This window comes from Vespula vulgaris, chromosome 6 (genome assembly GCF_905475345.1).
Source record: "Vespula vulgaris chromosome 6, iyVesVulg1.1, whole genome shotgun sequence".
Classification (NCBI taxonomy): Eukaryota; Metazoa; Arthropoda; class Insecta; order Hymenoptera; family Vespidae; genus Vespula; species Vespula vulgaris.
Window position 1 is genome coordinate 8,406,805 of NC_066591.1, and position 25,815 is coordinate 8,432,619.

Here is a 25,815-nt window from a genome sequence, read left to right on the forward strand (position 1 = left end):
TTGTTGATGTTGAAAAATATGTTCCGATGTATCTGTCAAATTGCGAGCGAAATTTTTTTGTTATGATATCGGATTAATAATCCTTCGTGTGTAACTTAATTTCTTCTTCTTTTTTGTTTCTTTTTTTTTATATTTAAAAAAGAATTATTTAGAAAGTATATATAAATCGTTTCTAAGCTATATTATATAAGTGTGTTATATAATTTTTATGAATTATATTGATTAAATAATTGGTGATAAGCAAAATATATTAAATATAACCATAGTATACTAAATATAATTTTCATAATTTTCATAATTTTCATAATTTCAAATAATACTATGGTAATAAATTTCAAATATTTCGTTGAAACATTTATTGTCAATCTTGAAAAGACTATTAGATATACTTGACGAATTATAGAATCAATGTGTTCATATCATACACAAAATTATCATGCTTCTTTTCTATCAAATATTTCAAATTCAAAGAAAACAGGCAAATTATTTTAAAACAAAATTTACATACAAAGAAAAAAAAAATCTTTACAAATGGTCAATATTGATAGACGTCCAAACATGGCTATATAAAATACGAAATGGATACAAATTATTATCGAATGGTACTATGGTTTGTTCGGGTCTCCAGAATTTTATCGCGGTATATCAAACATCGAAGGAATAAGAAATAAGAAAAAGAGGAAGGAAAAACAAAAATGATATAAAAAACTAGCTGAAAAATGAATCGCAAACCATAAGGGAGACGGTTGAAAGAGAGCACGAACTGATCGTTGTCGTTGAGTTTCTAGAGAAGAATCGATGAAAAACATCGTCGTACTACGCTTTTTATTACAATGATGCCTAGGTTTTATCCCCTGTGACGAATATTATCGAATGAATTCCACTATTCGAACGACATTCGATAACTTCCGGTCATGAAATTCTAATCCGATTTTCTGTATCTCGATCGATTCTGTTCAATTTCGTTTTTTCTTTTATTTTTTTCCTTTCTTTTTTTCATTTGAATATTTTCAAAGGAAATTATTCTCATTGGTTTTTTTCTTCTTCTTCCTTCTTTCAATTTTTTCATAATTTTTATGACTGTAAATTTAGGTCAATTCTTTTCTCACGTCTACACATATTTTTTTTTAATATTGTTCTAATAAAATTTTCTCTTTCTCTCTCTTTCTTTTTCTCGTTAGATGTATTAATTGAATTTACAATTAAGAATGAAAGGACGATAGTGAATAATTTTTGTCTATAAATTTGAGGTAATCTTTTTTTCAAACGCCTACATACACATAGCTGTATATTTCTTTTTTCTCTATCTATAATATATTTCTCTCTCTGTCTCTCTCTCTCTCTCTCTTATTTTCTTGTGTATTAATTCTTGTTCTACTCAAGTGTGAGTTTATGAGCCAGAATGAAGCTGTAATAACATTAACAACATGATAAAATAATCAACTCAATGTTATTTCAATTGATTTCAAATATGATCGAAATTGTTCGTTTTATTTCGTATTACGCTTTTACGCATTCACTTGAAAAAAAAAGAGAAGTACATTATCTGCATCGTGTTAATGCTAATGCTTCGGTACGTCGAAACGTAAATGAGAATGCAGAAATTCGTTGCAATCGATAGAATAAAACGGAATTCGTTCGAATGATATCGAGTAAGGTAGATAAATAAAAACAAATCGATGCTTATCTCGATTGCGTCTCTCATAGTTTTTGCCCATTATCGTTGAGGCATTAATTTTATAGAGAAAAAAAAAAGAAAAATATCTACAAACACAAAGAATGATAAAAAAAAAGGAAAAAAATACAAAAAAAAAATTACACCGGTTACAGAACGTTCGTTCTCGAAAAGGCGGAAACGGACGAGAGAATTTTAAAAAGGTAACGCGACGTGTACGTTAATTCATATTTTATTCAAACGAATGTCGAGTGAAAGAGACAGTCAGAAAGAGAGAGTGAGTGAGAGAGAGAGAGAGAGAGAGAGAGAGAGATGCTTAATGCAATGAGAAAAAAGGCGTATGATTCGGATGAATTGTTTTGACGTGTATCAACGTTGACCATTAAAAAAAATCTTCGTGTAAATGCACCTTTCACATTATTGCGTTGATTTACAAATAATTAACGTCTATTTTATTATAATAAACTTTGTATTAAAAAATTATAAAATAGCTACAGAAAATGAATAAGTTAAACGTTAGGATTATTATATAAATTAGATATTAAATTTATCGGTTGAACTCGTAAATATTTTCTATTTAATTACAATAAATATTATATTTGAAAAGTCTACGTTAAAAGGCTTAACTATAAATGTAGAATAGTGATTGTAAAATATTATACTTATCGGCTTGAGATTCGTATAAATAAATACTTATTTCGTTATAAAATCAATTTCCTAGTTATTTTAACACTTATTTTTAAAGCAATTCAAAAAGTTTGCTTCTAGATCTTAAATACATATATACAATTTCTATTTACTTTTCTCCATTTTTCGCTTCAGCGAAGATGTACGTGACTTGAAATTCGACGACTTGAGAACGACTCGTCCGACGATTTATTCGATAATTTCTTGATAGAATCTTTTAAAATATCTATAGAAACTAACAGATAGGAAGATAGAGATAGAAATAAAGGAGAGAAAGAGAGAGAGAGAGAGAGAGAGAGAGAGAGAGAGAGAATGTGTGTATGTCTAAGAGAGAGAGAGAGAGAGAGAAAATGTGTATGCTGAGAAAGAGAGGAAGGGTGAGAGAGAATGTGTAAATCTGAGAGAGAGAAAGAGAGAGAGAGAGAGAGAGAGAGAGAGAGAGAATATATATATATCTGAGAGAATGTATATCTGAAAGAGAGAAAGAGAGAGAGAGAGAGAGAGAGAGAGAAGGGAGAGAAGGAAAGGAGATATACAAACCACAAAAGGAATATCGTTAGTATAAATTTCTAAAATCCGTTTTCCAGAAAATCGTTTAGCGTGGGGTTCAGACCGTTTGCGTTAAAATTTTACGGTCTGTCGGAGCCGAGTTATAATTAAACTATTAAATTACGAGCTGGAACTTTGCCACTCAACTCGAACTCGATAGACGAAGAGGGATATATCCGAGCTGTGTGAGTTCCTAGACGCAAACCAGATCATAAGAGAGATAGATAGTTAGAGAGAGAGAGAGAGAGAGAGAGAGAGAGAGAGAGAGAGAGAGAGAGAGAGAGAGAGAGAGAGAGAGAGAGAGAGAGAGAAAGAGAGAGAGAGAGAGAGAGAGAGAGAGATAATTGAAACTCCAAATGAAGGTGTGTTTTGATCAAAAATCGATTCAATACTCTATCGATAAATTTTTATTCATAAATATAGCGTAGTTATTTGTAGAGTAGAGATGACTATAAAAAAGAAAAAAGAAAGATAAGAAGATCATAGTATCCGCATGAAATAGGTGAAACTACGCAACTTTTATACGCAATGTCTCTTTTATACATACATACATACATACATACATACATACATATATTCCCTACATATATAGATATATACACACACACACATACATACATACATACATATATATATATATATATATATATATATATATATATATATATATCTTTATCGATTCTCGATAAAACTCGGTAGACTCGGTAAAAAGAGGACGCGTTGGTATATCTTCTCATCACACGTATTGCGAATTTCGAAACAAGACTAAACTCTCTTTTCCAAAAATGGTAAGTATATAGCGAATCCTGAAATTCGAGAAACATTGTGTCACCCATTCATTCATTCAGCTAATAGCTCACAGCTCCAGAACCCAGAGGAGTTATATACTAAAAGTGCTTAGTTGGACAATAAAGACGTTAAAGCCCTTAGTCCTGCTCCTATTGTTCTTGGTTCTCGTTTCAAGGCAGTAGAACGGGGACTTGATAGTTCTCTGATAATAACGACGTCATTCGCATTCAAGTAGCTCGCGATTTCGTCTCGAATTAGACGCAGATACTGTGTTATTTGATTGTACATTAATAACCAATGTTCCTTCTATATTCTCCACGTTATAAATACATAGGTCTTTTTTAATATTTATATTTTGAGTCGAAAAGGTTTTTTATTTATTTATTTATTTATTAAAACGTTCATCTAATTTTGAGGATTGGCTTTCCTTTCTTTTTTTTTTCTTTTTTTTTGGGTGAATAAAGTTGATCCTGCATGAATAACGTAATATCTATAAATTAGTTTTTAGAAATACTGTAGTATTAAGAATATTACAATAGAAATAATAAGCTAGTTTTTAGGAATGTTATAATATTTATGTAAATTAGTTCGGAAAAAAATTTCATCGAGTATTAAGAAATTTGAGAGAAGAATTTTTTTTTCGACTAAAATATAAATATGAAATATATCATAATATTTATGTAAATTATTTTCTAGAAAAGTTCTAAAAAGTATGTTCTAAGAAATTAGATTCCATTGATTATCAAGAAATTTTAGAAAAAAGTTTTTGTTTTTTTTTCAATTAAAATATAAATATAAAATATAGTATAACATTTATATAAATTATTTTCTAGAAAAGTTCAAAATATGGAAAGTTAAAATTAAATTTTATCGATCGTCAAGAAATTTGAGAGAATTTTTTTTTTTAATAAGATATAAATATAAAATGCACTATAATATTTATATACATAAATTATTTTCTAGTAAAATTCAAAATATGTTATAGAAAATTAGATTTTATCGATCGTGTATTGATCGTCATATATATTGATCGTTAAGAAATTTGAGAGAAGAATTTTTTTTCGAATTAAAATATAAATATAAATATAAATATAAAATATATTACAATATTTATATAAATTATTTTCTAGAAAAATACGTTGTAGAGAAATTAGGTTTCATTGATTAACAAAAAATTTAAGAAAGAAAATATATTTTGACTATAATTTTGTTCGACTAAAATTTCTTTCGTTATTTTTAAAAGTCAACACTCCTAGTTATTAACAAGAACGACATCGTATAAAACAGTTGGCTTTCCATCTCGGTTTTGATCGCCTTTACATCAATCGAACTCGAATGGACGTATTTTTAGTTTGACTTTTTCTCTCTGAACGTTCTTTATTTTTCTCGATAAAATTTTCACGTCCAAAGAGGTTGTGTTAATTAAAAATAGAAAGGGAAATGTTTTATTTCAGTTTGATTAATATCGATAAAAGAAAGAAAAAAGATAAATAAATGTTTATTAAACGAACAGAAGGATTGACACAATTGATTCAAAATTGTTCAACAATAAAAGTATTATTTAATATTTCATTAAGACAAACAAAAATTCTCTAGTTATGCCATGCTATTGTTAATTTAATTATCTCTCCAAGATCCGATTCTAAAAAATAACGAAATATTAACTTTACTATTAATTGTTTAGAAATTAGAAAATACAAACGCCGAACGAATATCGCAGAATCTGTCAATCTTTTCATAGAAAACGAGCCTGTCGATATGTCCCCCATGCATTTCTGCGTAACAGAACAAGTAAAGAGAGAAAGAGAGAAAAGAGGGTGTATGGTGCGTACGTGTGTGTGTCGTGTGGGTGCATGTGAAAAGAGAGAGAGAGAGAGAGAGAGAACGAGAAGGCTTGAAATCGTTGAGATGTCTCGTTTGAAAATTGAAGGCACGTTTTCACTTGCTCTCTCGCTGGGGAATTTTAATACGCCACGTGCATTTCACTAGGAAATGACGATCGTGTTAATGACCGAGCAATTCTTTTGTATTCTCTAGAGAGAGTGCGAGAGAGAGAGAGAGAAAATAAATAAAAGGGAACGTAGGGATCTCTTTTATAAAGCGTTTACGAGTGTGAAAGCCGATTTAAACGGATTTCGTGAAGCTGTCGACGATAGCGTTTCTGAATAAGACGTACGTTTGCAAAACAAACGAAGCTTTCGTTGGTAACGTAAATACTCTAAATCGCATGTGTTGTTTCTTTTTCTTTTTTCTCTTTTTTTTTCTCCTCACGAAACGATCGTAACGATCATCATAATACGTTTGGAAGATCTACGATATGGTTTCTTCTTTATATATATATATATGTGTGTGTGTGTGTGTGTGTGTGTTTGTGTACGTTTGTATAAACAAAACTTCGTAGAGTGTTAGAATTATTTTTAAATACCTCATATATCTAATGAATTTATATCGTAATGATCTTTCAATTTTCTCGCTTTTTTTTTTTATTTCTCTCTCTGTCTCTTTCTCTCTCTTTTTCTCTCTTTATTTTCTCTCGAAATTTACATGAAAATTCGGTATGTCCGTTTCATTGTCCTATTTATTTATGCTTTTACTTTTCCTCTTTGTTCTCTCTCTCTCTCTCTCTTTCTCTTTCTCTTTCTCTTTCTTTCGTTATATTTCATCTCGCTTTGATTCAACAAATATAAAAAAATTTCATTGCGAAATGTGATATTAACGAAGGAAGAAAAAAAAATTATTTTTTCGAAAGAATATTCGTTCAATAAGGTCATATCTCGGCACTTTCGAATCATGCAGTACCTTCTTTTCGTGAGTTGTATTATATTATTGTTATCATTTTATTGTTATCAATGGAACGATATTCAAATGCATCCTCGAATAGGGTCAAATACGAAAAGTAAGTTAGATATTCGGAGTACAGAAAAGAAAAACTAAAGTGGCTATCTTAAAATGTCACGATAATGATATCTCGACTATGATCTTACAAAGTTGGTAGAAAAGAAGGTTACAGGGAAAGAGAGAAAAAGATAAATCGAAGTATGGGGAATAGTAGCCTTAAGGGAAAATCGTTTTTCACCATCGCTATTGGCAATGTCGTAGAGATGTTAACGTCGTATCCAAGGACGAGCTTAGATTCAACGATTTTTCATCCCTCGTAAATGGCAATAAGCTGGAATCGTATAGAAAGATTCTCTCTTTCTCTTTCTCTCTTTCTCTGATACTACTTTTCCGATTGCTTTATGAAAAGGCCTTAATACTTCTTAAAAAGTTCGATTCTAAATCATAAAATTTAACCTTCTTATAAAAATTTTCATTTTATTGGATGGTTGACCCCTCATGAATGTAAGGATTTTAAATAAAATGTATAAAATAGGATATTTGATTTTATTCCTTCTTCCTCTCTTTATCTATGTATCTTTTAATAACAATAATAGTTTTATTATATCTTTTAAAAAATTATGATTTTATCGAAGAAATATATTATATATATATATAATAAAATAAAATAGTTGGTTTTCTCCCTCTTTCTTTCTCATGAATAATGAATTCTCTCTCTCTCTCTCTCTCTCTCTCTCTCTCTCTCTTTTAATAACAATAATAGTCTTATCGTATCTATTGAAGAATTATGATTTTATCGAAGAAATATATTTCATATATATATATATATATATATATAGATAGATAGATAGATAGATATATATAGATATAGATATAAAAAGAAAAAAGTTTAAGTAAAAAGAAGACTCAAGTGTGAGACTTTCGACAGATCGAGGTCGACCTTATATCTTGGCTAACGTGTACTCGAAAAGTAGTAAAAGAAGTAGAAGAAGAAGAAGAGGAAGCAGAGAGAGACAGAGAGCGAGAGAAAGAGAGATAGAGAGTGTGTGTTCGTAAACTCGTTAGATAGTTCGACTTGAAACGAAGCGAAAGGATAAAATCAACGTCGCTTAAAAGTCGGAGGCTGGAAAATGCTTAAAATCGTTCTTGTAGTGGTTCTACATGAGAGTAAGATGTATATGTGAAAGAAATATTTTTATTTAATATATAAACAGTACTATATAGAGTATAATAGTTATATAGAATCTCTTTCTCTCTTTCTCTCTATCTCTCTCTTAGTAGATATAGTATCCATTATAATTATAACGTGAAACGTGCGCGCGTATACACATCATACACACACACACACATATATATATATTATATATATATTTTATATATATTATATAATTATATTATTATATTTATATATATATATGTATATATATATGTATATATATATATATATATATATATATATATATATATATGTATACATATTCTAAATGCTTATGCGATAATTCAAATTCTGAGAGTTTTGTCCAAGAAGTCCTTCATTTCGAAAATCCTGTTTTCCACTTGAAAGCAATCCAAACACATTTCCTGCCTGTCCTTCTCCTCTTCGAATGCTGCGAGTAGAGTCCAAGCTCGCTCGTGTGCAACGACTTGCGTGTTATGATTAACAACTGTATGCTTTCCCTACGATCATGCTACTAGCATCACTGTTGAGTCATAATATACTAAAAATTTCAACTATGATATTTTTAATGATACTGAGATATTAATATATGAACGTTACTAATTTTTGTTTAATTTATATTCGAAATCAAGTGAAAATTGCATGAATTTATTATGGAAATCACCGCAAAAGGATTTTATACGTTTTCTATACTAACTTAAAATTTTCATCTAAATTGGATGGGAAAAGCGAATAAATGTTTATTAAAGCTCTATTAGAATGTCGAATTATGTATATATCTATATGAATATATATCTATATGAATGTAAACATATAATTCTATAGATATTTATAATGATCGTTATTATGAGTTGCTTCGTCAAGTATTTAATTTGCTTTATACATAGTTTAATTGCTATTGAACGTATCAATGATTATTTTATTTATAAAATCGTATGAAAAAAAAAAAAAAATAAAAACAAGAAATAAATAGTTCTGACTTTCGAGTTATTTAAAAATAAATCAACCATATACGATGATTAATTTTCGATGGAAAATCAAATACAAGACGTCGAAATATGGAGGTATAATATTTTGTGTGCTTATCGTAAAATCAGAGCTTTACGATGTAACATACTAATTTATATTTATTAGTATCGTTAATTGGATGGCTCAATGGCTCGTTGACCATTTTCCGAGGTGGAAAATAAATTGATAAATAGATGATAATCGTTTGAAAATATGGTTAAATTGATTACGATTGGTATGAATTAATATTTGGTATTTATAACGAACGTTTATATTTATGAACGTTTGTAATATACGTTCACAAGTGAATATATCGTCGTTATATGTGTTCGTTGTACGTACTAATACAGAGATTTTCTCCTGATGCGTGGGCAACGTGTTAAGAAGCCATTATCGAAGTAACTATTATAGCACGAAGGCTTTAGAGATACATCGATCCACGCATGGTTTGTATATAGTAGTGTGATTAAAGGTATATAACTACGATCCATTCTATGTAGAACGTAATTTGATAGCGAGATGAGATTTATTGAAAATGAAGTATGAATATTTTCATTAAATATTAATTTAAAAATAAATTGATAAATAAATAAATAAATATATAATTGTTATTTTCATAGCAACGATAATATATATATGTATGTACATCATATATAATATATATTATGTAATAAATTATATATTAATATTATGATATTATATAAGTATAATATTACATAATTATATATATAATAAAATATAATAATAATTTATAATGTGCTATAACGCATACAAAAGTATTGATTATTTGATTGAAATAATATTCAGAATATTTCCCTATAGTTATATATTTAAAAAATATTCCAATATTTATGTCTTTTTGGAATAAGTATAAGTGACATTAGAAATGCTCTCTCAGGACACATCGATGAAATATTTCAAGCTGACAGTGAAATATATAGCACATTTATGGTATACCTTGTCTTATGACACGAACATTTGGAGGACAATATGCTTCACGAATATTCTGCTTCTAACATCTTACGGTTAGCTTCTTGCAGTGACATTTGCATATCTTCTATGCAGATGAAATCAATGAGAGTTTGTTATATTTTAATAAATTATATACTACATATATGTACATATTATATACATATATATACATACATATACATATTATATATAACGTATAATTTATCAAATTCTATTTCAATTAAATAAATATATGATTTTTATAATAAAACATTGAATGAATATTTAAATAAAAAAAAAATTTACAAATTACATATTATACTTAAACGTATACTTTTATTTTTAGTTAAGTGTGTGTTCATAATAGGAAGAAAAGTGTCGATCTATGGTGCACCCTGGTGTTTATTACAAGAGGAAAAAAAAATAGAGCTATTTGTCTAACCACGATATACCAGCGTTGATATACCTTACGCCTCAATAACCACCTTCCTCATAAATTTTTATTCCTCGTAAAGTAGCGCCTAGATTTCATCCCCTAAAAACAAAAATCCCCCTATAGAAATTTTTTGTGTTTCTTAGGCCAAAATTTCTCATATAATGGCTCAAATTCAATACAAGATCTTCTGATTATACATTCGTATTGTTCAAGTTCATTTGTTAAAAGAATGAACTCTTAAAAATAAAAATAAAGTTTACGTTCTTAAAAAAAGTATTGTATTAATATTCTAATTTTTCGTTGTTCGTTTTAACGTGAATCTTTGAACAAAATGTAAATGTTTCTCAATACATTCTTCTTTTTACATTCATAATATAAGAATTAATTCTTACAGAAAAGTTAGAACTAGTTAACATTAAAAATTTTCTTTTTTTTTCTATGATCCACTTTAACTGAAATTTTTCAACGATACATGTTTTGTCTAATACAGATTTTCTACAGAACTTTCTTTAAAAAATTCAAGTAACCACGTTTTGAAGAAATTTAGTTTTGCACGAGCAAAATTTTCGATGAACGTTCTCCAAGGATTTGTCTCGTTTACATAATACGCGTAGTCGGTTGGCATACTTTTGCATTTGAAAATCTTTTTACAAGTTTAATATAAAAAGAGATGAAAAAGATAATAAGAGGTGAAAAAGTGAAACAGATGAAAGCAATGAAAAAAAGAAGAAAGTCTAATAACATAAGTACGACTGAAGAAATAATCGACAATAGTACAGTAGCCATGTGTTTCAGAAAGTATCAAAGAATAATCTTACCGGCGTCAAAACCCTTAGAGATTTACACTGAATTCACTTTCTTTTTTCCCTTGATAACCTTTCTCTGCACTTGTTTAACTGACTATAAAGGAAAGGAAGATAAGAAACATTTTTGAGAAGAAAAGAGAAACTCTAAGAGGTTTCTATAAAAGTACAATTATAAATGTTTCTTTAAAGACTCGTGTACTATCCATCTTCTATTCTTTCTTTTTTCGTTTTCTTTTTCTTTCTTTCTTTTTTACTTTTTTTAACACAGTACACTTCATCAATTTTCTCCATAGTATATGATACAAATAAACGGAACGATAAAACAAAGAATAAAAAAATAAAAAAATATATAAATAAATAGAAAAATCGAAATTTGAATTTCATCGTATTCGATTTACTCTGGGGACAAGTAGAGCTCATTTTTGAATTTTCTCTCGAGAAATCACGTATTCGAATAGGAACAATGCATGCAATTAGGCATTGTCATGAACGCTATTTTAAAACTACCTATAGGATTTCACACGAACGATCCACATTCTGATACACTTTATACGCATCTAGAGTAAATTGAAAATTCTGACGAACTTATTCGAAGGTAAATCATTCGAATGACGAATCATTTTATCGTACCTACGATAAATATGTTTCATCCCGTTTTACGAGCATGCGAATTATGCAAAATTATTAAATGTAGAATACATTTGTCGGATAAAAGATCTGTCGTTTAATTGTTGAGTATATCAAAAACGGAAATAAAGAAACGAAGAAAGATGAGATGAGTAGTATTTGAAATAACGAATAAACTCTTCTCATACGATTTCTTTTTTACGTTAGCTTAACATAAACATATGTACTCATATGTACATACATATATACATAGGTTAATTAAAATTATTCAATTGATAAGATGACAATTAAGATAACAGAATTAATATACGATAAAAATGAAGAACAGGAAAAGATAATAATGTAACCATTGAAAATTGACAAGACATACACACATACATACATACACATCTTATCATGTCTTATATGTCTTTTATATATCGTTTACATAGTGTGTGTGTATGTGTAGTGTGTACATATATATGTATAGAAAGAAATGGAAAGAATGTGAATATGAAATATATAGGTATGTATGGAAGGATGGAAAAGAATAGCGACAAATATTGAAGAAAGACGAAACATACGATCTTGGTCTAGTGAAATATAAGCCAATAAGATTCTTATTCGACCTCTGTCTAACCTCGTGGAGTTGAACACGCACTGCACGAGAACTCGTAATCGCGATATGGAAATTCAATTATTCGTTACGTTAATCATATAATCCTATAAAGTCTATTTCGAAGTGTGCTATTTCTCTCTTTCTCTTTATCCCTGTCTATCTCTTTGCCTACCTTCCTGTCTCATTGTTATACTCTTTTGATTCATAGATGCATCGTTATTCTAAACAACCCAGTAAAACGATATTTTCTCAAATTCAAACAGTTATACTTAATCGCATTTGTGGCTTCATCTTAATCCTAACGGATAAATTGAAATTAGGAAGGCTTAAATCCTCTATCAGGATCACTGTCAATATCTATTTTCTATCTAAAAATTCTTCAAAAATAGATTTTGATACATATATTTCCAACTTTTATAAGTAGATATATATAATTATCGTGGAATTAATGATTAGATAGATTATACATAGAAATAGATTTAATGATTTGACATTGTAGAATTATTTTAATTTCTTTATTTTTTGTTAAATATTCATCTGTTTTATCATCTTCATTTTTATTTATTACATTATATTAATTATTATAAATCTGATGTACATGTGTATATGTGTGTGTGTATATGTGACATACATCTGCATATACATACATACATACATATTGGATGTATATATAGATATATACGTGTGTATGTGAGTGTTTATCTAGAAAATATAAATGTACACTGTTTATAGAAAAAAAATTTGTTGTCAGAATATTCTAGAAAATTATAATCAAGAATACTGTGTGTGCATAAATATTACGATCGTAAAGAGAGAAAGAGAGAGATAAACAGAACAGTATTTGTGATGCAACAAAAGTAAACATTTTGATGCTCGAACAGCTACACTTCATATGAAATATTACGTTTGCTCATCGATTCAGCTTATCGACGTGAGCTTTGTTTTCTTTAGCAACGTGTTTCTTGTTGGTAAAAATAAAATTCGATAACAATTTCAACATCGTGAATGCATATAGCGTAGATTTACTCAGTGCATTCGACTCGTTTCTCATCTCGTTTAAATAATAATAAATTTTTCTCTGAAAATGTCAACAAAATCGTATTTTATTATTAATATTTAATCATTTACATTTTTATGAAATATAATAATCTAATTCTGTTCATTACTTAAATTAATCGAATCATATATAATTCCAATTGAATATCTTTTTACTTGGAAACTTTTAGGGACAAACAAAAATAAAAATGAAATAAAAATGATTAATTACAAATGTCTTTTTTACTATCTATATGCGTATCTATATCTGCTTTTATTTTTTTAGTTTTGCTCTTAATGGCTTAAGTATTTTGTTTAAATTCTTTTGGTAGAAGAACATACGTCATCGATTTTTCTCTTTTCGAGTGTTTCTTTATACCCTTCTTGTTCTCGACGAAGTGGAAACATTGCGAAAAAGAAGGTTCCAGGTAAAAAAGAAATGGGATTGCCTTTGACGTTACAAAAGAACGAACGACGTGATAACGAGGGTATAAGAGTAGGTATCATTGTACGGAACTATACGTTACTTACACTTGCTTTTTCGTAGGATTTCATTTCCCCCTTTCTTGTCTTTTTCTTTCTCTCTCTTTCTCTCTCTCTCTCTCTCTCTCTCTCTTTCTCTTTTTTTCTCTTAATTTTTTTTTATCTTCGTATTACTACTGACAAGTAACATGTCCATGATCTCGAGAAATATTGTCAATTCTTTTATAAATTGCTTTTCTCTTTCCAAATGTAAATTGTATTTGGAAATAATACTATATTGGATATAGCTTGAATGTGGTGTAAACTAATAATTGATTTTGTGATTATGTTACTTGAATGTGTTCATGTCGTGTCGTTATAGAATATTGACTTATAATCCCATATATAATGCTATATAACTTTGAAGTTAAACGTTCACGAAATTAATTATTAATTTATATTAAATAAATATTATATATATAGTATAGTTTAATTATACTACTATAAGTTAATATTATACTATAAATTTTACGTTATATATATATATATATATATATATATATATATATATATATATGCATATATATAATATATATACACATATATATATGTATGTATGTATGTATGTACAACATGTACATATATATTTGTGTAGATAAGAGAAAATATGGTTTTATAGAAGTGTTAAGTAATTCTCAACCCTGCAATATATAATTTCTAAAAGTTAACGTAACTCAATTAATTGTAATGATCGTGAACATTCACTTTCCTTTTTCTTTCGTGTCAAACTGATGGCATTCGCGAGTTCTAACTTTTTTAATTAGCTCTCTCAGTTAGAATTAAATTTTGTTTCCTTTCTCTCTCGGCAGGAGGTCTTAGAAAGATAGTTGCGAATCTTCGGGATAAAAGGAAATAAGACTTTACGACTTGGGGAGTATCGAGAGTGGCAATAGTTAATTTAAAGATGTTACAGGAAGAAGGTTAATGAAAATGGAAAATGAGATTCGGCTTATATAGATAGGACTAACACAATAATATATAAGATAAACAAAACTGCAAATGGATTTGGTTTAATCATAATAACGATATGTTGTGAAAACACTATTATTACTACTACTAATACTACAGAATGGGTCAAACATTCTTAAATGATTCAAAATTTCTTAATTGATTCTAAAAAATAGAAACACGAAATTAATCTAAAAAAAAACAAAAACAAAAAAGGTAATTGATTAAAAAGAAATAAAAAAATAGTTAACAAAATATTTAAAAGATATGAAATCTTCAGAAGAATAATTAATTTTTTAAATTATTTAGAAACATTTACACCATCTAGGAACTTTTAGGCCTGCTCTTTACTAATATTCGTAATTCTACTAATACGTTCGTAAGTAACGAAAAGAAAAATTTCCATAGGATCTTGTTAACAATTTCAGCAAAGAGCTGGTCCACTCATGTCAGTGCGTCGGACGAAAATCAAATTACGATTCGTTCGCACTACCCGCTTTTAATCCATTATCACGACTCTCTCTCTCTCTCTCTCTCTCTCTCTCTCTCTCTTTCTCTCTCTTTCTCTCTCTTTCTCTCTTTATCTTTCTCTCTCTCTCTCCCACTCGGATTTTCCTTTGTCGTAGAAAAGTTAATAGAAAAGAGCTTTACTGTTTCTACGTTCCACGAAATAGTCTTTCACTCATGAGAAACAATGTTCTAGTTTATAAAGGGTTAAGGAGATCGAAAGGATTCGTCGGTACGATTCTCCCGACAATGACAAACTTTTCTTTCGATGTAATATAACAAGATAAGGAAAAGGAATAAGAAAGATAAGAAAAATTTTCTCTGTCCTTATTACTTCGTAGATGTCATTGTAATAAAGTTTGTGGTCTAATTCAAGATGTGCTTTATTTTCTTTTTAAAGCAAACAAGAACAGCTTTATATCCTTTGACCGTACAATATGTTACTCAAGGGGATATTAAAGTATCAACCTACTCGACCTCGAGTATCATGTTTTTGTATTTGTACGATGTAAGTACTTAAAACGAAATTGTACATTGAGACAAGCAACATTTCAAAAGAGAAAGAGAGAGAGAGAGAGAGAGAGAGAGAGAGAGACAAAGATAAAGTAGAAAAAAATAAATATATTACATTTAGATGATACTTCAGGTATAATAACTGTAATATAAAGAAAACAAATACGATAACAATTATTAAAAAATAAAAAATATAAATCATAAATATATAGATACATATCTCACATATATTATTAAAAATTGTATATTATACAAAATTTTTATAATATATAAAAAATTTTATAATATATACATATATACATACATACATTTATATATAATTATATATATATAATGTACATATTAATACATATATAATATATATCTATATATATATGTATGTATGTATGTATGTATGTATGTATAGATGTATATATATATATATATATATATATATATATATATAAAAGTTTTAAATAAAATAGATAGATAAAGTACGTATTTAACTTAAAGACAATGTAAGACTCAAAGTAATGCGGAAAATTTCAACCCACCTGAATCCATTTTCAAGTTTACAAGATGTTCCAAAAGTACAAAATACAATTGTCCTTTCGCGAGAGAAGAGAAAGATGTTGAGGGAAGATAAGAAAGAAGTTCGAAGGAAAGTCGCGTTATATAAACTTGATTTACGTTTGAAAAAGTTTTATCTTTATTCAGGTATAAGTAAATATGTATATCAATGGATATTTTTACATAAGGTACATAAATGTTATTCCCATGACTATTATATATGCTTACGTTAAACAATAAAACTAGAAAAATATATTGTAAAAATAGTTCTGTTGGACATATGACGATTTATTTTCTTTCCTTAGTAAATAAACAATAAAAAATAAATAATCGAAGTAACAATTGGATTAGAAAAAAAGTTATTAAAAATTTTCTCCCTTCTCCACCTTTTTTTATTTTATTTTATTGAATTTACTAAACCAGAAAAAACTGCACGAAAATAATAAATGAATAAGAAAAAATATTTCAAAATTTTTGTTCCTTTTCAATTGTTTCTTTTTCTACAAGTGACTCACTTGGATTACTCTTTGATTAAATTTATTCAGCTAAAAAAATTTTATGAAGATAAGGATAAAAAAAAAATCATTAAAAATTTTCTCTCTTTTCAACTATAATTTTCTTTTAAATGACTCATTTGAATTGCTCTTTACTTGAGTTTATTTAAACAAAATAAAGAAGGGAGATAAAACTGAAAAAAGGCATGTGTTACGAAATTCGTTACTACGGAACTTAATTACTATAGTAATTAACCAAGCGAAGCGGTAAGACTGCAAGATAGTCGATTTATTAAGCGACCAGTGAAGCGTCTAATTAAGTGTCAGTCGTTTACGCGGGTCCTTATTTTTAAGATTTTCACCAACAATTACTTGTGTTCCTTCTTTCGCGAATCTTTTGATAAATATTTCCTTAAACATCTTTCATTGTTTATCTAACACATACGATCTTCATATTGTAAAAATCAGGACAAAATGTAAGTTTCTATTGACTCTTATCCGTTCGAAGAGCCCTTAAGGAAAAGTTCCAACCCGTTGAAAAGTGTTTTACCGATAAAACGAGTGCCAATCGTTTTCAATACCATCAATCAAGAATCTTCTTTTACATATATATTGTGTGTGTATGTGTGTCTATGTATATTATATATATATATATTATACACACACACACACACAAAAGACATAATATATATGTGTATATATATATATATATTATATATATAAAAAAAGATATATATATATGTAGAAATATATATATATATATCTTTTGATCTTTTTTTGAAAATCAAATTTTCCTAGTATTTTATATTATATTATATCTCTGATATTGTATGTTAATAATTTTTATATGTTTATTAGTATCTTTAAAAAGTAAAATGTTTTATAAAAGAATTGTAATATTATCTAAACTAAAATCATTTTATATTTTTTCTAAACACTTCATGTCCTTTCTAAAATATTTTTATTTACGATATCATGGTATTTTGAAAAAGAAAAAAATTAAAAAAAGAAAAAAGAAAGAAACGAAGAAATCTCGTTAGAAAATATTTTCTTTTCTTCTTAGATACAAGAGAGGAAGTTTTGAAGGAAAATCAATGGTGAACAAATAGGATAGATTTCAAGGAAAGAAATATTACATTTTCAAAACACAAGTGTGTGAAAACGAATCGGTGAAGAATTTCCAGACATTGGAACCAGCGCAACGTGGGACAAAACATAACTGTGACCGCAATTGCGCGCTAATTCTCTTTCCACGGCTTGATTAATCCATTACTAGCTGCGTGTTTGCAGCTAGTGAGTTCGGAATTAATGTCAAATGCCGCATGCAGTTATGTTCTCTGCAAGAAATTACAGCTATATAAGCTTACCCATTTCTTGTTCTCATTTACGTTTCTGCTTAATCCGTTGGGAGAGAAAGACCTTTTCTGTTTCTCCTTTTCTTTTTCTTTCTTTTTTCTTTCTCTTCTAATAATATTAAAACGAGAATCATAAAAATTTTTCTCTCCAAATTCTAACGTGTTACTTGCATTAAGCCCAAACCCATTTAGAATAATTTATTATTTTAATAATTTTTTATTTTAAGAATATTGTTACAATAATATCTAATAATGTAATTTATAAATATACAAAAAGTACTAATTCATTTTGAACAATTTATATTGTTACAATAATATTTAATAATATGTAAATATTATTTATAAATATTAATCCATTTTGAATAATTTTATGCATTTTACTTTAAGAGAGTGAACAATATAAATTATTAAAATAATATCCGATAATATATAAATATTATTTTTCAATATCCAATAAGTAAAAATAAATTTCTAAGAATTTCGAATGAACTATATTTCGAATGAAAAGTTCAAATTATTATTAAAATAATAATTATGCCAAACAAAGGATAATATTTCTCGAGATAAAATCGATAAAAAATAATTAATAGTACCTACTAGTCTAGCCAAGTCGTTAATTAACTCCAAAAACAAAGATTCTACGTTTGCAACTTTGCAAGCACGTTCTTTGTCAGCAAAACGTCATTCTGCTTTGAAAGAGGGAAATAGGAAGATAGATAGAGATAAAGAGAAAGAAAGAAAGAGAGAGAGCGAGAGATCTTTTTATGGTTTTTGGATGGCACGGATCTCAGCATCGTTCACATTTGGACCAGATCCAAAAATTAGTTCGCACGAGTGACCACGATGAATTCTTCCAACGTCATTTATTTATCGAATGCCTGTTGGCTCGTGAAATAACGATGAGGGGCGATTGTATAATCGTTGAAAAAAAAAGAAAGAAGAAACAAAAAGAAAGAAAATTTGTACATTATAACGATATCGTTCGTAAGGAAAAAATAGCCACTTAAGTAAATAATATCTAACGATCATTAGCTTACAATTAGTCTCCAGAGTAATATATATGCATATATATATGTGTGTGTGTGTGTATACACACACAAACACATAAACATACATATATATATAATATATTTATATATATATATATATATATATATATATATATATATAAAGATATATATAAATTTCAAGCTATACTATTTCAATAAATAAATATAAATGATACAATTAATTTCACTCGTCCAATCACCGAATTCATTAAGGTTGAAATTAATTTTAAAAAATTCGCAGACAGTCTTATTCGATTTCTTCATAAAATGATTATTCATTAGAATTCAATCGATTATTTTCACTCATCCTTCATAAAATTAAATCACGTACAGAGATCTATAAAGACGTAGTCAAAATTCTACGTTTTAGTAATAGCCCAGCTGTTATAGACGGAGGCTGAGTTGGACAGGAAGGTGGGGAGAGGGAGGGGATAAAGAAAATCGATATTCAAGCTATCTTTGAAAACATTCTAGAATTCACAAGGTTATCGAACGTCCATAATGTTTACATTTCTGTGGTTCAGAGGTCTACCTGTTGAACTCGTTGAAGAATTGTTTAGAAAATGTTATTTTACTTATATCCTTCTATGATTCTTAGAAAAATTTTAAGTTCTGCCATTACAAATAAAAACAGAGAGAAAGAAAGAGAGAGAGAGAGAGAGATAAGAATAAATGAGAACGGTTGTAATTGATGAGACGAAGTCAATTAACTTGTAATAAACGAGATAGTCTATTACTGCGATAATTATCTTTAGTTATATAATTCTTTTGTAAAATTATCTGGTGACGATACTAATGGATTATGTAGGAAATTAAAGCAAAGTTCCATTCTCAATAAAAAGATATCTACCCTTATATATCAGTATTATATTAAATACAGCTCGATATTCACGTTAATCGTTATTATTATCCAACAATGTTCACCTCTTCCATTTCAAAAAGGTACAGCAATTATAAAGAAACTCGAACTATTAGAGTCGTTTCTACACGACCAAAGTTCTTTAAAGAAAGTATGTTCTTTTTTCTTTCCCCTTTTTTCTTTTTGTCTTCTTACGTATCTCACGAGGACTATTATCTGTTGCACGAAAGAAGTAAGAAGTATTTTTTAAGAAGAATGCTGACGATGAAAGTAAGAGCTCGTCTTCGAAGAAAAAGAAAAAGAAAATAATAAATCGACCGAAAAAGAAAAAAAGACAAGAATATTTACATTCCATTAAAAATAATAATCAATTAAAAAAAAAAAGTATTTCAATAAAATTAAACTATGTGGATGTATTATAAAGAAAAAGAAAAAGAAAAGAAGAAGGGATTTAATTTGCCAGAAAATAAAACTTAATAAACGTTTGAAAGAAAGTTTCTATCTTTTACAAGGTTCAAACTTCCGTACCTTTGGGTCTTGATCGTTACATTCGGTAGGTCCGAGTTTTGGCCTCGTTATCGAGTACGTACTTTAAAGTCGAGTACATCAAACTTCGAGTCAAAAGGTTGCGGGCTCTTTGACTCGAAGGTGATTTATGTATGTGTGTTCACACTCGTAGCACAGTTATTTCCATGCAAATAAATATTCAAACAGTTTTTCTCACTTCTTTAGTTAAAAAAATAAATAAATAAATAAAATCGTTTCTTTTATTTCCTCATAATTCCTGTAATTTCCTTCTTTCTATCAATCGATCGAGCAAAATGAATAACAATAAAATAACGACTGTAATATGTTTCTTCAAAAAGATGAAAGTTTTTTGAAATTCTTTGAAAGATACGATCGTCCTATACGTTCGAAATCATTTGATATTATTATAAATTATTCTTGATCATTTTCAAGATATTTTTGTTGCAAATTTTGAGGTGAAATTTTTGAGAAGGTGAAGAAACGAAGATAAAGTTGGGTATGTTTTAAACGAATGAGTTTTCGATAGGGTGTTTACGAATAAAAAAAAATTGATTTAAAGGAAGAATAAGGATAAGAATAAGAATAAGAATAAGAATAAGAGGAAGAGGAAGAGGCAATGACGAGGAACAGGCGCCGAGAACGGCAATTTTCGAGGAGACTGACGCCGTAGCGAAGGCCAGATTGCACCACCCTGTTCGAATCGATACGTCGATTGTCTCTCTCTCTCTCTCTCTCTCTCTCTCTCTCTCTCTCTCTTTCTCCTCTCTCGTTCTTTTTCTCTCTTTCTTTCTTCGAATTCAATCAACATAGTTTATACTTCCTAAGTATCTTGATATTGAACTGTTTCGTTAATTCTTATTAAGCCGATTTCTTAAGATGATGAACCTTTTTTGTTATATTCATCCTAAACCGTTCATTAGATTAAAAATAAATGATATTATCATCTTATTTGTGATATCTATTCGTTATTCTAAGATTGTTTTAAGTATTAATTAGAATTTTATAAAAGATAATATATGTATACCTGTATAATATATATATTATCTTAGATTTATTATTTATTGTAAATAATATTAATTCTGTATCTAATACTAATATCAAATTTAATATTTATATATTTATATATATAATACTTATAAAAATATTAAATATTATACAGATTTATATAAATAAAAAAAAGCAAAGTGAATTAATATATATATGCATACATTTATATGGATATTAGTATAATTATTGGAATGATGTTATGACTGTTGTAATATTGTGAATGTTATGTGAATGTTATGACTGTATATAATTAAATAATGGAATGCATGTTGTAAACAAAGATTAGAACAGTTACGAAAAAAAAATTAATACTTATATAAATTTATATAGTAATTCATTTTATTAATAGGGCAAACAGAGTTTAGTAAGCCAATTTTTCAGTTTTTAATTTCCAATAAATTATATGACTGGAATTTCACTATAATGGTTATTATATTTAATAAAACATATTTGACTACCTGATTCAATCCGATAAAAATTACCTTAATGTTCAATATTTTTCTAATATCTTTCATGTTAACTAACCAGCCCCATAATCGTAGTTGGTAGACTTATAATATGGAGTAAATTGATTATAGATACGACCAGAAATGTTATTAGCGAATTAATTTAATATAATAATGGTAATTTAATATAATTAATGATAATATAATAACACAATAAATTAAAATAAATGTTAGCAATTTTTGTTTACATATATAATTAACTATCTTTTTTGTATATAATTAACTTTCTTTCGTCGTTGTTAAAAATCTGTCTATTTCTTTAATATCTTCAATTCTAACAAAAAATAGATTTGTTCTTTCGATGCTTGGATTTTCTTTAATTTTATCGCAGAATTTGTTTACATATCTATGTAATGTTTTATGGTAAATGTATCATGTTCCTTAACGACTGCATTAATCCTTTTTTTTCAAAAATTACTTGGTGAAACTGCTTGTTCTCTAATTTCTTTTGAAGTTGAACCTCTATTTGACTTTCTTTGATACGCCCCCATTGTTCTGTGAAATAATTAACCTTTTATAACGAAGTGTTAGTACAAACTGATATCACAGAGGTTGGTTGACTAACTAGTCATATAACTCCGGACGTTATTAGTCAACCAGTTCCGAATGATCACTTTGACTTGAATATTCTATATAATTTCAATATTTAATCTATAAGAGAAAATGCTGTTTCAATATATTGTCTAATAAACAAACTTTAAAATATTCCGTCGATTATTAACAAATTTTAAAATGTTATTTATAACAAATTTTAATTACAAATTTTTTAATATTATTTATAACACATTTTAATTATTCCTTAAATTATAACAAATTTTAAAATAATCCTTATTCTGAATATAATTATACAACAAAATAAAATGAAAATGAAAAATCTTTAAGAAAAAATATTTATTTGTCTAATCTATTTTTCGACAAAATTTTATATGTGCAATCACAGTATCGAAAAGAAATAAATAATATATTATTGTAACGTATAAATAACATAAATTTCTTCTTATTATCAATGACTTGAATCCACGGTAAAATTTTTTGCGATAGAGCATGCGTCGGTACAAACTTATTAACAATTAATCAAGCTACCCCTACAGGCAACGAGTCTCGATTTCCCCTAAACTTATATATATATATATAGACACACACACACACACACACACACACACACATATATATGTATATATGTATACATATATATAGTTATAGGTATAGATACTACGGGTGTCCCGTTTATCTCGAAAAATTGGAATATCTCGTGAGGGACTGAACTCACCAAAAAAAATTTTTTACATATTTCTTTCCTTTTTATATGAAGGGGAATATCATATGGTGCCAATTTTTTTTATAGGTCAAACGCTAGGGAGACAAATTTCAAAGTCAAATTCATTTTTTTAAATATAATCGTACATTTTTCTTTTCAGAGTTGGAATGACATTTTAAAGACGAATTTAACGAGGTATCATAAGATCATTTATTATTATAAAATATTATAAATTATATATTACATTTAGGAACGTAATCTTGTATTGCTGGTTGCTGGCTATTAGGATGCATGTTGTAAACAAAGACCGAACTTCTTAGGAAATAAATTTCGTTTATTGAGGTCGGTAATTTAAGAAGCATAAGAAATTGCATGCAGCCGGCAAGTAGCGATACAGGTTCATACTCTTTAAGTACTCACAAACTTATAACAAATTACTTCCTAAGTAAGTCGTTGAATACGCTCGAACAAATGTCTTCGAATTATAAAGATAAAAAAAAGATAAATAAAATAAAATAATATACATAGGACAATTTAAGAAAATGAATTTGTTTTGGAAATTTCCTTTCAAAATTCGATTCGCAATAAAAAAAGAAAATTGGTACCGTGTAATATGTCCCATCGTATTAAACACGTATGTAGAAAAATTTTTTTGATAAGTTCGATTCCTCACGAGATATTCCAATTTTCCAAAATAAACAGAATACCCTGTATATATCTGTATACACACACACGCACGTACACAAAGTGATACCCATATGTTTCCCTCTCTTTATATGTTGGTGTGTGTGTATACATATACATACGTATATATAAATATTACATTATGTTTTTGCATATACAAAATATATTATATATAATAAATAAATAATATATAATATATATATAAAGTGATATATTAGATATAATTATATCCTGAAGTAGTATACTGAAAACATTTGTTTCATTATCAAGAGAATTCAAACAGAGAGAAAGATCAACGAAGAAAATAAAATGACAATTGTCTTGAGAGAAATTAACGACAGTATACTACCAGATTAAGCTTCTCTGTTCTTTCGACCTAAAGCTAAAGCTTTGTAAGACTTGGTAAAGTTATATATAGTTGATTTTCAGAAGGGAGATGAGAGAGTGAGAAAGAGAGAGAGAGAGAGAGAGATAAGGATAGGATGAAAAGGTCATGTCCCACGGGAATCTTACGATTACGCATTAAGCTTTGGCTCTTGCGGTCTGTCGGCAACTGATTCCACACACTATAGCACTTAGGATGTGTCTGAGACTACGAACGGAACTTTCTATCGATCCATAGCCTTCTTTTTTCATCGCTCTACTTCCTCTTTTCCGATCTCAGATCGTTTTTTATTCGTTTGATATATTCTTCGAAAATATTGAGAGATATCAGACGAATAGATAGCGAAATATTCCTATTAATTCTCTACCGATATAAAATTGTCTTTCTTTTTTATGATTGAATTATGATTATGGGAATAAGAATATAATCCTAAGATCATAACAATTGTTTCAAAAATTTAGATAAAAAACGTATCTAATTATATGATAAAAGAGTATTACCTAGTATTAACTATATGATTAAAGAATATTATTAAGATAGTAAGTTAAAATGAAATAAAAAAAAATTGTAGCCTTTTGGATATAATTATTTTTAGAATTATCTTTAATATTCGTAATATCATATATTAAGAACTATGACGCTTTTGATTGAGAGATTTAGAAAGTTGATTTTTGAATAAAAAATAAGTAACAAAAGCACGTTATAATGCTAATAGTTAAAGAAATTTTCTTTTCTAAGCTTAAAGTTTTCAAGCTAACCTGATGGATTACTATTCAGAATGGTAGATAAATCACGATCAAGGTTAATCTCATGAGTAAGAGACTAAAAGAAAATAAATAAAAGAGACAGAAGTTCAAGGGACTTCGTGCCAAGGACGACGAAGGAACGAGATAACATGTGTAAGTTACGAACACCTACCTATATATATATATGTACGTAAAACACAATCCTTCGTCGCTTATGTTCGGTCCGTTAATTCTCTGATGAATTAGGTTCTCATCCGTTGCACGTTGTTATGTCATCGATGCCGTACGTTTCGACGTTTTCAATGACTGGTCCGAGATGTACTTGACAATAAAGCGTTGTAATCCGAATAGCTCGTGTACGATCCCATTCCCTTTCCACCTTCTATATTAAGGGCCTCATCAATTATTCGATGCACAAGAGCCGTGAACAGCATTAGAGACGAAATACCCCGCGACAGTACACTCGATTATCTCGAATTACCTTTGACTCACTATCATCGAGAAACTAACTACCATTAAATACGACTGATTTTGATTTTCTAACCAAGTCAAACTCAATCTCTATAAACGTTTTAACAACCAAAATAAAGCTGATGTTAGGGACAATACATCTATTTCGAATTACCATTGACTCGTTATCATTTAGGTACCAGTTAGGACTGATTACGATTGATTTTGATTTTCTAAAC

The 25,815-nt window shown here is 28.1% G+C and overlaps 1 protein-coding gene across 12 annotated transcripts in view; it reads right to left on the reverse strand.

The window, feature by feature from the left end:
- The window catches only part of LOC127064537 (cyclic nucleotide-gated cation channel beta-1-like), an 87,085-nt gene that overhangs the window by 29,543 nt on the left and 31,727 nt on the right, over window positions 1-25,815 (reverse strand). The gene's annotated exons all lie outside the window — the stretch shown is intronic.